The following is a 12,776-nucleotide window of genomic DNA, read 5'->3' as shown; positions in this document are numbered from 1 at the left end:
AAATTTCCGTTTTAATTCAAATATAATCGAACCGAACCAAAGCTAAACGAATTTATTTTGCGAAATACTCTTTATCAGAAGTGAACCATTTTTTATTCTTTCTTAGTGCTAATTTGTTCAGGAAAACAAGATTGGACAGGATGCTATATGTATTTTCCTCAAGACATGCAGCTATGGAATGATGAAGAGAAATGGTCACATCATAGATCCTTGAGGAACACCCTACCTGCAAGTGTATGCTTCCTTGCATGATGAAGAATCCTTGTATTTTAAAAGCTGTTACTCGATCTTCTGTATCGAATCTACTATTCTTTGTTAGCAGAACAAAATAAAATAATATGTTCCTCATTGGAGCTTAGGAAGATCGCTCATTCGTACAATTTTCAATTTGTTTTATCGACGGAACGATTTTTGTGAATTTCAAGTGTTATCCATTCATGGGAAATAGCAGAACCAACCAGTGTAACTAATACACCGTAGTGCTGAGTATTTTGGCATTTGAAATGTGATACCTACATCAAGCGAATCGATAGAAACAGCTCGCAACACGGTTTTCTCGTTAGTGTTAATGGACCTCGGCCGTCAATGCATACAATTTTTGTAAAAAGGTACACATCACGTTAAATACTCGATTGCTTATGTATTCGTGCCCATACATATATAGTCGTCAGGTGTTCAATCAATGTCTCTCATGAATATTGTGATCGATAAATGTAAAATTATGGGAGAATTTAAAATTCGAGGTTTCTTGCTTAATCCCATGCATGCATATTCAACTTCTTAGCAGCTATCAATATGATATCTCGCAATGATACACTTAATATCATAGAACACAGAGCACCCAGTATTAATGAAAATATCACAATAGATCGAAATTTGAGAGAAGTCCTGTCTGAGGCATATGACCAGAAAGTCTTCACGTCCCTACAACTAAACACTAGACAAATATGTTTAACGTTCTTTCTAAGAAAGATAGTTTAACCTGAAACTTGAAGGAATCTTGTCCTGACGAGTGCAGTTTCCAACTCAGATTCTCGTACAGCTGGCACTGAAATTTTTCTTGCAGTTTCTCCCACAGCAGCGAAAGGGAAACTGATCTGTTGTTTCCGAAGAAACTCATAGTCCCTCAGAGAACTCCGTTAACTCCACAAACTTCTCCATAACCCTCCAACTCGTCAAAGACGAGTATTATTATTATTCAAGGGGCATTCCCGACATGCCGTGCCATCATCTCCAGGAATTCTGTAAACCAATTTCGTCTTCGCTCATCTCGGATCAAAAGGAATTTCCTAGAGGTCTCCGGAGAATGAAGGGCGTGTTCAGCTCCCGGACTGACAACAGAAGACGGCAAACTTAGGTTCTTTCGGTTGTGGTAAAAGTTGAGATTCAAATAATGATTTTTTTTTTAATAATGCTGAAGAAAAAACTGTCTGAAATATTCACATTTTACTTTTTAGGTATCCAGATTCCATAAAATCATTAATGATTGCTCTTTACGATGGTCGTAACTTTTCCCGACCAGATTGCGGATCGAAAGTTTTGATCCGAAGTCTCGGAGCTTCCACATCGATTGCGATTGATGGCAGAAACGAATTGGCCTTGGTGCTTGCTTGAGAACACCGATTCCAAGGAATTTGCTACTAGGGGGACTTCTTGTTCGACATCAGCCTCTTTCGCTGAAGCAAATTCTTAAAATTGATGCGATTTCAATCGTTTTTGCTCTCTTGAAGAACAGAGAGAGCAGTAGGAGTCGAAATGTTCGGTTTTTTATTGAAAATGTCTACCTGATGTTGGCAGGACTAAACTCTTCAAACTTGGGACTGATCCAAACAATTCTCACATCTTCTACAGGCAGATTGAAAAAAGTTATTTGAAATTACAGGATCGTCCTTAATTTGGTGAATTTTTTCAACGATTCTAGTCTCCAGTTGCTCCAAATCAGAAAGAGGTATTAGAAAGTCACAGTTAAGATTTTGGAGGAAATTCATGCTCGATATTGGGGCTTATGAGTCTATCCTGAAAACCATTCCTTAGAGTGGCTAAGATTTCTACAGTTGTGCTCGCTCTGGCTCACTCTTGTTGGAAATAACTATTGGACCATTCAATAAAATTCACTCGAGCCATAAAAGGTCTGATACTTTCTTCTTTATAACATTCTGTTGTCAATGCTCTATCAAATAAAATAGGAGCAACAATTCTCTGACTGATAGCATACTCAATTTTCCAGAATGAAGTGGTGTCTTTCTGGTTTTCTGAGTTCACATATCCATAACGACGAAACCAAGCTGTTCACAGTAAACATCGATTTCCCACAACCCATAAAATAACCGAGAATTCCATGACTGATCGTTCGAATAACTTCATTTCGAGTTATCTTGTGCATCTCCCAATAAAGCCATAAAACCCCAATCCTTTGTCTCGGAATACAATCCATCATGCATATTTGTCGTGTGGAATATAAATTTTTTTCGGTCCTTATTGCGTGTGCAGATCTAGGTCGCCCCAGTTTTCTCACGAATCGAATATTTAATATTCCTCCACATGCCGAGGAGATACGATCAGTCATAGCTCTAGTATCAGGCGAAACTTTAATTAATCAATTTGGCTGGATTATGTCTTTTCGGTCTTCAACGAAGCGAATTTGGGCCTGAGCGAAACACGAAACAGGAATGTCGGTCTGTTCGAACGTCCGCTAAGGAGGGGCTTCAAAAAGTGGATCTTGAACGAGTATTTGACGGTTTGGTCAAGGACTCGGCGTGTGACACATTCTGTTCGCATGAATATGTCAATGTTTTGGGTTCTTCATCATTACCTGATGTGAAAATTGGCTTGGATCATTGGGATTAGTGTTGAATTTTTGTCAAACGGAATTAAAAAACGTATTTATTGAATAAACAAGATGTTGGTATTTTTATTCTCGACGACAGGTTCAGCAAAATCCAGGACGATGGCAAATAGAGATGATGGCTTCTTCCAGATACTTCAATTAGTGCCGTGTAATGAATTCGATCACCTTGGGTTTAAAGAGAGTTTATTAAATTGAATCTCTTCCTGGTACAGAGTAAATTTTTCACATTCCTACCCATAACTGTCCAAAGAGTACGTTGAATATCATTTCTCACGAGTAGTGAGCTTAACTTCCAGCTCATTATAATTAATACAAGTAGAAAATTAAAAGGTTTATTACTCTTTGCGGGTGTTCTCTGATATGAATTTTGTGCGTTACTTTTTACTCAATCTTTACAGATCTTAATTCTATACAACAATGATATTTTGAGCGACTGAATTATCGGTTGAAAATTTCTCTGTGGAACCGGCAAACCGGTCAAAAGGATATGTTTTATTTTCTAGTTATTTGATACTCACCAAATTTTGCAGATGTCTTTCTATCAGTACTCAACAATTTTAGGAACCACCGTTTGTCAGTCGTCTAATTTTCACCCACAGAACCTAAACAATGTTCGTCGTTCTGCAAAACTAACAACTTACCATAAAAAATATGCATGCGCGGACATAGAAAGTGCAGTTTAGAACTGACAGTCTATCGACGGATTTTTTGACACCTCGAGATAAAGTTCAAGTTTTTCGCTGATTATTTCTCTGTTTTCTAGTGCTGAGACAAGCTATCGTGTAGTTATTGTACTCAAGATGACAGATCAGAAATTCGAAGTTAGTGAATCATCAGTTCTGAGAAGGAATTTTGAACTGCTTGAAAAAGGAAGTATTTGTCCAGATTTCTGCCTAACCATTCCATTCGCTAGTTACATGAGACCACTTATTGTGAACCAGGTGAGTTCACTAGAATAAATTGTTTTAATCTTCAATGTAAATTGGAAACATCATTCGATTCAGTGGTGTTTACTTATGTGTCTCGAATCCACACCCTAAATTTTTTTAAAATTGAGAAGAAAAAATCAGAAGTATAAAACTTAGAAGCATAACTTATGCATAAGCTAACTCTCTGTTCTATGGAGTGGACATATTGATTACTTGTACTAACACATAAATATCTCGTGAAAAAACATTAGGTTGAATATAGTGTTTTTCGAAAATTTGAGATAAGGCTCGTCAAAGATTGGAGAGGCGAGAGATATTTTGTAAAAATTTTAAGTATGATAGTCTTTCATTATGACAAACAAAAAATCAACCGCCTACTGTTTGGTTAGGTAGGGTTTTTTAGTGTTATTTCCTGAAAACACACTCAATTCTCGCAATTTCCATAGAAAACTTGAAGTGTATGTCAAAAAAAAAGGATAGGTACTCTTTGTCTAATCCAACCATTTTCTAGAAAAACGGTCTGAAACCTGAAAAAGAAGAACAAACTGAATTTTTCAACAGTTTTGTGATATTTTCGTAGTTGTGGTGTAGTACGCTGCAAACAGTAGGCCAATGTTCTACTTTTCCTGTTCAGAATAACTGTTCAAGACTGAATTAGTAATAAAATCATGTACCTACTTTTTTCTGTTAATATCACCACGCTCGAAGAAGAAATCAAAATTTCTTGCGAATTATGTATGTGACGAAAGCCTTCCTCATCCTTGTGGGGTCTTGTATCCCCAAGCCCCTTCTTCGAATATCCACAATGAGTTGTTATGAGTGCCGTCTGACTTGAAACTTCTGACTTGAATCATGGACAAACTTGAATATCGACGAGACAACGAGTCCACTCGACGAACAACTACTTCAGTACGCTCGGCCAATCTTCTCTTCATCTCTGGGTTGGAAAAAAAGTTCCTGATGGTCCAAAAGTTTGCTAGTTTCATATATGTTTCCTCTGACTTGAAACTTCTGACTTGAATCATAGACAAACTTGAGTATCGACGAGTCAACGAGTCCACTCGACGAGCAACTAGTTTCAGTACACTCGGCCAATCTACTCTTCATCTCCGGGTTGGAAAAAAAGTTCCTGATGGTCCAAAAGTTTGCTAGTTTCATATATGTTTCCTCTGACTTGAAACTTCTGAGTTGAATCGTAGATAAACTTGAATATCGACTTGTCAACGAGTCCACTCGACGAGTAACTACTTTCAGTACACTCGGCCAATCTACTCTTCATCTCTGGGTTGGAAAAAAGTTCCTGATGGTCCAAAAGTTTGCTAGTTTCATATATGTTTCCTCTGACTTGAAACTTCTGAGTTGAATCGTAGACAAACTCGAATATCGACGAGTCAACGAGTCCACTCGACGAGTAACTTCTTTCAGTATGCTCGGCCAATCTAATCTTCATGTCCGTGTTGGGAAAAAAGTTCCTGGTGGTCCAAAAGTTTGCTAGTTTCATATATGTTTCCTCTGACTTGAAACTTCTGAGTTGAATCGTAGACAAACTTGAATATCGACGAGTCAACGAGTCCACTCGACGAGTAACTTCTTTCAGTATGCTCGGCCAATCTAATCTTCATGTCCGTGTTGGGAAAAAAGTTCCTGGTGGTCCAAAAGTTTGCTAGTTTCATATATGTCTCCTCTGACTTGAAACTTCTGAGTTGAATCGTAGACAAACTAGAATATCGACTTGTCAACGAGTCCACTCGACGAGTAACTTCTTTCAGTACGCTCGGTCAATCTAATCTTCATCTCCGTGTTGGGAAAAAAGTTCCTGATGGTCCAAAAGTTTGCTAGTTTCATATATGTTTCCTCTGACTTGAAACTTCTGAGTTGAATCGTAAACAAACTAGAATATCGACTTGTCAACGAGTCCACTCGACGAGTAACTTCTTTCAGTACGCTCGGCCAATCTAATCTTCATCTCCGTGTTGGGAAAATAGTTCCTGATGGTCCAAAAGTTTGCTAGTTTCATATATGTTTCCTCTGACTTGAAACTTCTGAGTTTAATCGTAGACAAACTAGAATATCGACTTGTCAACGAGTCCACTCGACGAGTAACTTCTTTCAGTACGCTCGGTCAATCTAATCTTCATCTCCGTGTTGGGAAAAAAGTTCCTGATGGTCCAAAAGTTTGCTAGTTTCATATATGTTTCCTCTGACTTGAAACTTCTGAGTTGAATCGTAAACAAACTAGAATATCGACTTGTCAACGGGTCCACTCGACGAGTAACTTCTTTCAGTACGCTCGGCCAATCTAATCTTCATCTCCGTGTTGGGAAAATAGTTCCTGATGGTCCAAAAGTTTGCTAGTTTCATATATGTTTCCTCTGACTTGAAACTTCTGAGTTTAATCGTAGACAAACTAGAATATCGACTTGTCAACGAGTCCACTCGACGAGTAACTTCTTTCAGTACGCTCGGCCAATCTAATCTTCATCTCCGTGTTGGGAAAAAAGTTCCTGATGGTCCAAAAGTTTGCTAGTTTCATATATGTTTCCTCTGACTTGAAACTTCTGAGTTTAATCGTAGACAAACTAGAATATCGACTTGTCAACGAGTCCACTCGACGAGTAACTTCTTTCAGTACGCTCGGCCAATCTAATCTTCATCTCCGTGTTGGGAAAATAGTTGCTGATGGTCCAAAAGTTTGCTAGTTTCATATATGTTTCCTCTGACTTGAAACTTCTGAGTTGAATCGTAGACAAAGTAGAATATCGACTTGTCAACGAGTCCACTCGACGAGTAACTTCTTTCATTACGCTCGTCCAATCTAATCTTCATCTCCGTGTTGGGAAAAAAGTTCCTGATGGTCCAAAAGTTTGCTAGTTTCATATATGTTTCCTCTGACTTGAAACTTCTGAGTTTAATCGTAGACAAACTAGAATATCGACTTGTCAACGAGTCCACTCGACGAGTAACTTCTTTCAGTACGCTCGGCCAATCTAATCTTCATCTCCGGGTTGGAAAAAATGTTCCTGATGGTCCAAAAGTTTGCTAGTTTCATATATGTTTCCTCTGATTTGAAACTTCTGACTTGAATCATAGACAAACTTGAATATCGACGAGTCAACGAGTCCACTCGACGAGTAACTTCTTTCAGTACGCTCGGCCAATCTAATCTTCATCTCCGTGTTGGGAAAAAAGTTCCTGATGGTCCAAAAGTTTGCTAGTTTCATATATGTTTCCTCTGACTTGAAACTTCTGAGTTGAATCGTAGACAAACTTGAATATCGACTTGTCAACGAGTCCACTCGACGAGTAACTACTTTCAGTATGCTCGGCCAATCTAATCTTCATCTTCGTGTTGGAAAAAAAGTTTCTGATGGTCCAAAAGTTTGTTAGTTTCATACAAGTTTCCATGCTTCTCGGTTATAACTTCATACAAGTTTCCATCCTTCTCGGTTATAACTTCATACATGTCCATGAAGATCCAGAATATCCTCATCATGCAGAATAAACTAAGTTTCCCTATAATGATCAATCAGTTATTAATGGAAAAATTGATTGAGTATGCCTCGATTGGAAGTTTCATCTTCATAAGCCACAAAGAACAACTTCTGAGGACACATCTCAAAAACTATTCCCCGTCCGGTCTCTATCGATGAAGGATGCCGTCATAGACGGGCATCTTCTCCTGCGAGCGCTCTCATCCGTCAACATCCGCTGAAACTCCCGAAAAGCTCCGGAGTCCGGAATGTGTAGATACAGGATCGCCAAAAACCTGCGCATATCTGACGTCTCCACGTGGTGCTTCCCGCGGCCGGCGCGAAAGAAATACACACACCGAAAGCTCGCCTTCAGTTTGTGTCAAAGCGCTACCACGGGCGGTCGGTGAACCTGTAGAGTTGCCGCCGACGTCTTCGTCCTGCTGCATCTCATGTTCCACCTAGTTCGTGTGTGAAGGAAGACCAAGAGAAGTTGTTCCTTCTAACCTCCGCCATTCAAACTATTTGCGATCGCCGTTGTTCCATTGTTTTGTGCGTCATACGGCGGACTCCTCGGACACCGTCGATGGCAGTTTTTTTTTTCTTCTTCTGCTCCGAGGATCGCAACAATGAAGCAAGAACGCCAGGAATTGTGTACGGTCCAGTAGGTCGCTGTGTAGTGCATTAATATTCGCAAGTGTCAGGATTGTGAACGCCGGTGCGGCTTGTAAAATTTAACATCCGTATTGTTCCAATAAAAACTAACAGACTATCTCCATTTATCTTTCATCTTCTTCCACCCCAACTAACACACTTTTTTTCCTAAAAAAAGACTTTTCTCACTGCTTTTCTTCCAAGCTTGTGTTCGGTGAGGTCTTGAGGTGAATTTGATCGTGCAGAGACGACTGTCGTTCAGTGCCATCAACCAGATTCTCGGAGATAACTGAAGCGTTTCGTGGATTTATCGAAGGAGCCTTCCTGCAGCTTCCAGGAATCGAGAACGGGTTGATCGTTGGGTCGAATTTCAGTGAGTGCTCATGAAAGTTGGATAAAGTGGGAGCTTTTTGGTCCGTTTCGGGCGCTGTGGTGGATTATTTCTCGGGGAAAAACTCGTTTGGAGGCGAACCGGCCGTATTTGGAGTGGACATCTGATTAATATCGAAAAAAGGTGAGTACTCGAGTTCGTCTTTAACGGTTCAGCGACGGATTGTCGTGGAAGATATGACGAAGGATGATGCGTCTTCACGGGTGATTTTTAGCTGGTCCTTCAGCCAATCGGATCGGTTTCCATTCTCATTCTCAGCATTATTCCTGGAAGATCTTTGGAATCACATTTTTAGATTTAGGTACAACTGGATCCTGCCCAGAATTTAGCTTCATTAGAATACAAAAAAAGAAATTCAACTACGTTGAGAAATATTCAAGCTGCATGATATCTACCTCGATCTTCATTGATAATGATGAGAGTATCAAAAAGCTGCTCAAGTTCTGAAATTTAGCGAATTCCTCTGAAGTGCATAATTCGAGGCATCAGTGTAGTCAACCATTCCATCCCTTATTTTTCTTATCATTTTTATAGTTGCTCGAAGTTTTTCCTGGTCAAGAAGCATTCTATACAACAGGTGCATTTTTCGAAGTCGAAGAAGATTATGTAGATTTGAAGTAGAGATGACGATGAGTGGAAATGCCACAAATAAGTACACGAAAACAGAATGTTTTTTCCCCGCAGGAATAAAAAAAGATGATATTAACAGATTTTGAATGTATTGGATCCATTCTAAAATCAGTTGTTCTCGATCAATTCTACTGATCAATAGTTTTTCTTTCGTTTGATTTCCTACACTCGATCGCTATGTAACGCGAAACACGCAATTTGACCCAAGAGAAATGTGCCCAAGCGGTAGTTTTGCGAGAAGAAGGGTGGACATACACAAGAATTGCAGAAAGGTTTGGAGTTTCCCATACAAGTGTGTCCAGAATGTTGCAGCGATTCAGGGAGACAGGTATGAATGTCCGAAGAACAGGACAGGGTAGACCACGGGCAACAACTGCCATTCAAGAACGTTACTTGAGAGTTTCTTCGTGAGACAACGGTTTGCAACCGCTCGCCTCCTTCAAATTCAGCTTGAGCAAACTCATGAGGTGCAAATTAGCACTCAGACAATAAGAAATCGCCTCAGAGAATATGTTTTGAGGCCTCGTGTCGCGGCAAGAGGCCCAGCTCTTACCCCAGCCTATCGAAGGGCGCGTTTGGATTTTGCGAGAGAGCATATCCATTGGGAAGAGGCCGATTGGGAAAGAGTTCTCTTCACAGATGAGTCTAGATTCTGCCTCTAACATTGTGATCGATGTTCCCTTGTATACAGACGTCCACATGAAAGATATGCTCAGTGCAATTTCCTGAATACTATTGGTTTCGGGGGAGGATCGATTATGGTATGGGGTGGAATATCTTTGACTGCTCGCACAGACCTAGTGGTCGTTGATAATGGAGCTATGAATGCTGATAAGTATATAAGCAACATTCTTGAAGAGCATGTAGTGCCATTTGCCCCATACATTGTTGAAAATTTCATTTTTATGGACGATTCCAGAACCCATCGTGCGCGCATCGTTCAGGAGTACCTTGAAGAGGTTGAAGTCTCTCGAATGGAATGGCCAGCAAGAAGTCCAGATCTCAATCCGATTGAGCAGTTTTGGGACAACCTCAATAGAAGGCTGAGAAGTTCAGAAAATCATCCAGCTACTCCTAATGACTTAGGAATCCAACTCGGAGAAATCTGGGAAGGATTAGATCAGAACATTTTAAGATCACTCATTTTGAGTATGAACCGTCGTTGCCGAGCTATAATTAACGCAAGGGGTGGAAATACCAAGTATTAAATCACTTATCAGCATTTCAGTATTTTGAAAATTGTTCATTTCTCTTCTTTCACATAAGATTCGGTGAAATCTTGAATTTTTCTTCCATTTAATGTGTCTTGGTTCGTTAAAAACCTTCCCGAGAGAACATGAAAAATAAGTTATAAAGTCAATGTAGAGTTAACTTTCATTAAAATTGAGATTTTCAGAATGTGCGTTAATTTTTTTGCGCAGTGTACGTTTGTGGTAAAATTGCACTGTTGTATGAAATTTCGATTTTCGTTTTTCGGAAGTATATGAAGAATGAGAGTTATTCTGTTGGTTATCATATGAAGATTCTGCATTCCCTAGTAGGAATCTTGACCTGGCAGCATAATAATACCAACGTTCGGGGCGCAGTCCGGCCCATGAAATTCGCCTTCCTCCGAGATACCATAACCAATCGCAGAACAAATTTTTATCATAAATGAATTGAAGATACGCATAGCTTGATAACTGTATAGAAAATATCCAGTCCTGTGTCGACTACCTGACCAGTCAAGAATCTCTTTTTTCTCTTGTACGGCATCGAGATCGAAATAATTCACTGGCAGATAAGTGGTTGCATTCAGTACAACTTTTTTCGACAGACTCTTGTGGTGATCGCCTTATGAGGAGACTCACTATTCATTGTGCGAACTGATAATTATTGCTTCGAGAAAGTGGATGATTGAAAAGCGAAAAGTCCATAATGGCGATGAATTGATGTATTTTCCGGAGGTCTTTGACGTGAATTGAGAAAGGAGTCCATTTTCGGGATTGTGTTGATGAAAAATATTATAATGCTACCGAGATCACTATACCTAACAGGTGATTTTAAAGTTTTGGACACAGTTCCATGAATTTTATCCATTAGGGTCATGGCAGTTGGGTTTGAAGTATCATGTGCTGCCTCTTACTGAAAAATTTCAAAATTGTCGCCCACTACGGCGTGACAATCATTTATACAGGGTGAGTCTTTGACTCGTAAAAATATTTTAGCAGTAGATTCTTGAGGTCAAAAGAAACACTTTTTTCCCTTGTCATTTTTCCTGAATCAGCTCGGTTTGAAAGATACAGGCTTCTGAAAACCCATAAAAAAATTTATTTTTACTTCTTTCTCACCAACAGCTTTATCCAATGAAATGAGTTTCGGAATATAGTTTTTGATTTATTTGATGAATCTTTTTCGAACACAAGATATCACCCACGTCTTCCAGTTTTCTCATTATGGCCATTACGTACCATGAAAATACCAAAAATTCAAAGAACCCAACTCTTGAAAGAAGGTTGGACGCGATCTGATAAATATTTGAAAGTTTTGTAAAATAAAAGTGTTCTTCATATTTTCTCGTATAATGCGCCGAGTAATTTGATGTTCAAAAATTAAAAAGGATCTGTGATAGTCGGAAAATTAGGTACTTTGGCTGAGTGTAACTCTGTTTGAAAGATCCACAGATGTGTAGCGTCACAGATTTAGCTAGTTATTCTGAAGGTAATTGTGTTTTTCCAGGGGTGGCACAGCTCATTATGAAAACTCAAAATGGCTATATCTTTTTATCAGGGCCGGATCGGAAAAAATGGTAAGGGAAAAAAGTGTTTCTTTTGACTTCATGATTCTACTGTTGCAATAATTGTACGAGTCAAATACTCACCCTGTATAAGAACCTCATGTATAATGCTCTCAGTAGGTTGCAAAATGGCGTATGCTCATCGAAAATTTCAATAGTTATTTTTGTATTGTATGGATAATTTTTTGAAATCATTTGTGTTTGAATCATTATGAAAAACTCATGTTTGAAAGCTCACTCAATGGAAAAGCATTTGGCTTCAAAAAATAGGCAAGCATTCCAGAGAAGTCAAGCTTTATCTCACAGTTACACAATAAGAAAGTAGAAAAAAATTGAACGCATATATTCCGAAGCCATGAGAGTACACGTATCTGTGGAATCCAATTATTTTTATCATTTCATCTCGAAACACCCGTATTATTCATTGTCGTCGAAAAGGCCACAGTCGAGCTGCCCAATCCTTATTTATGGCCTTTTAACGTCTTCTTTTCACCTAATGAAGAAAGCACCTTCAACGCCATCCGAAATAATAACCCATAGTGCTTCTTGTCGTAGGAGCGTGTCTCATCTTCTCGTACCGACTGTGAATGCAAATTAGATACTCTTGTTGAACAAGAGATGGAAATTAAAAACGTTCAGGATGGGTTTGAATAGTTTGTGACGAGTTAGCCGCACTGGTGTGGGTGCAGAATTGTAAGTCATCAATTATGGATGGAACTACTCAGGTGTCATGTTTAATTATCGGGAATTTCGATAAAATATGTTTATCTTGAGTGACACCGAAGCTTTTTAGAGGCTTTTTTCCTCATTATCGGTTGAGGGATGAGGAAAACACTGATCATTGATTTGGGAATTTCAATGTAGCTCTCGATCAAATCGTCATCTATGTTTTTCTATTGAAAACAAAAATTTGTGTTCGATACTGGACTGGACTGTACGTTAATAAAATGCAGTAACTCCACCACTAACGTAGCTACGAAAAGTATGAGTGTAATAAAACATAATAATTGTTGTAGAGAGAAGAATGAAAAACCCAATGTTTGTGGGAGTCAGAACGCAGCTTTGGCTGCAGGAATAA

This window comes from Coccinella septempunctata, chromosome 2 (assembly GCF_907165205.1).
Source record: "Coccinella septempunctata chromosome 2, icCocSept1.1, whole genome shotgun sequence".
NCBI classification, from domain to species: domain Eukaryota; kingdom Metazoa; phylum Arthropoda; class Insecta; order Coleoptera; family Coccinellidae; genus Coccinella; species Coccinella septempunctata.
This window is presented reverse-complemented; position numbering follows the sequence as displayed.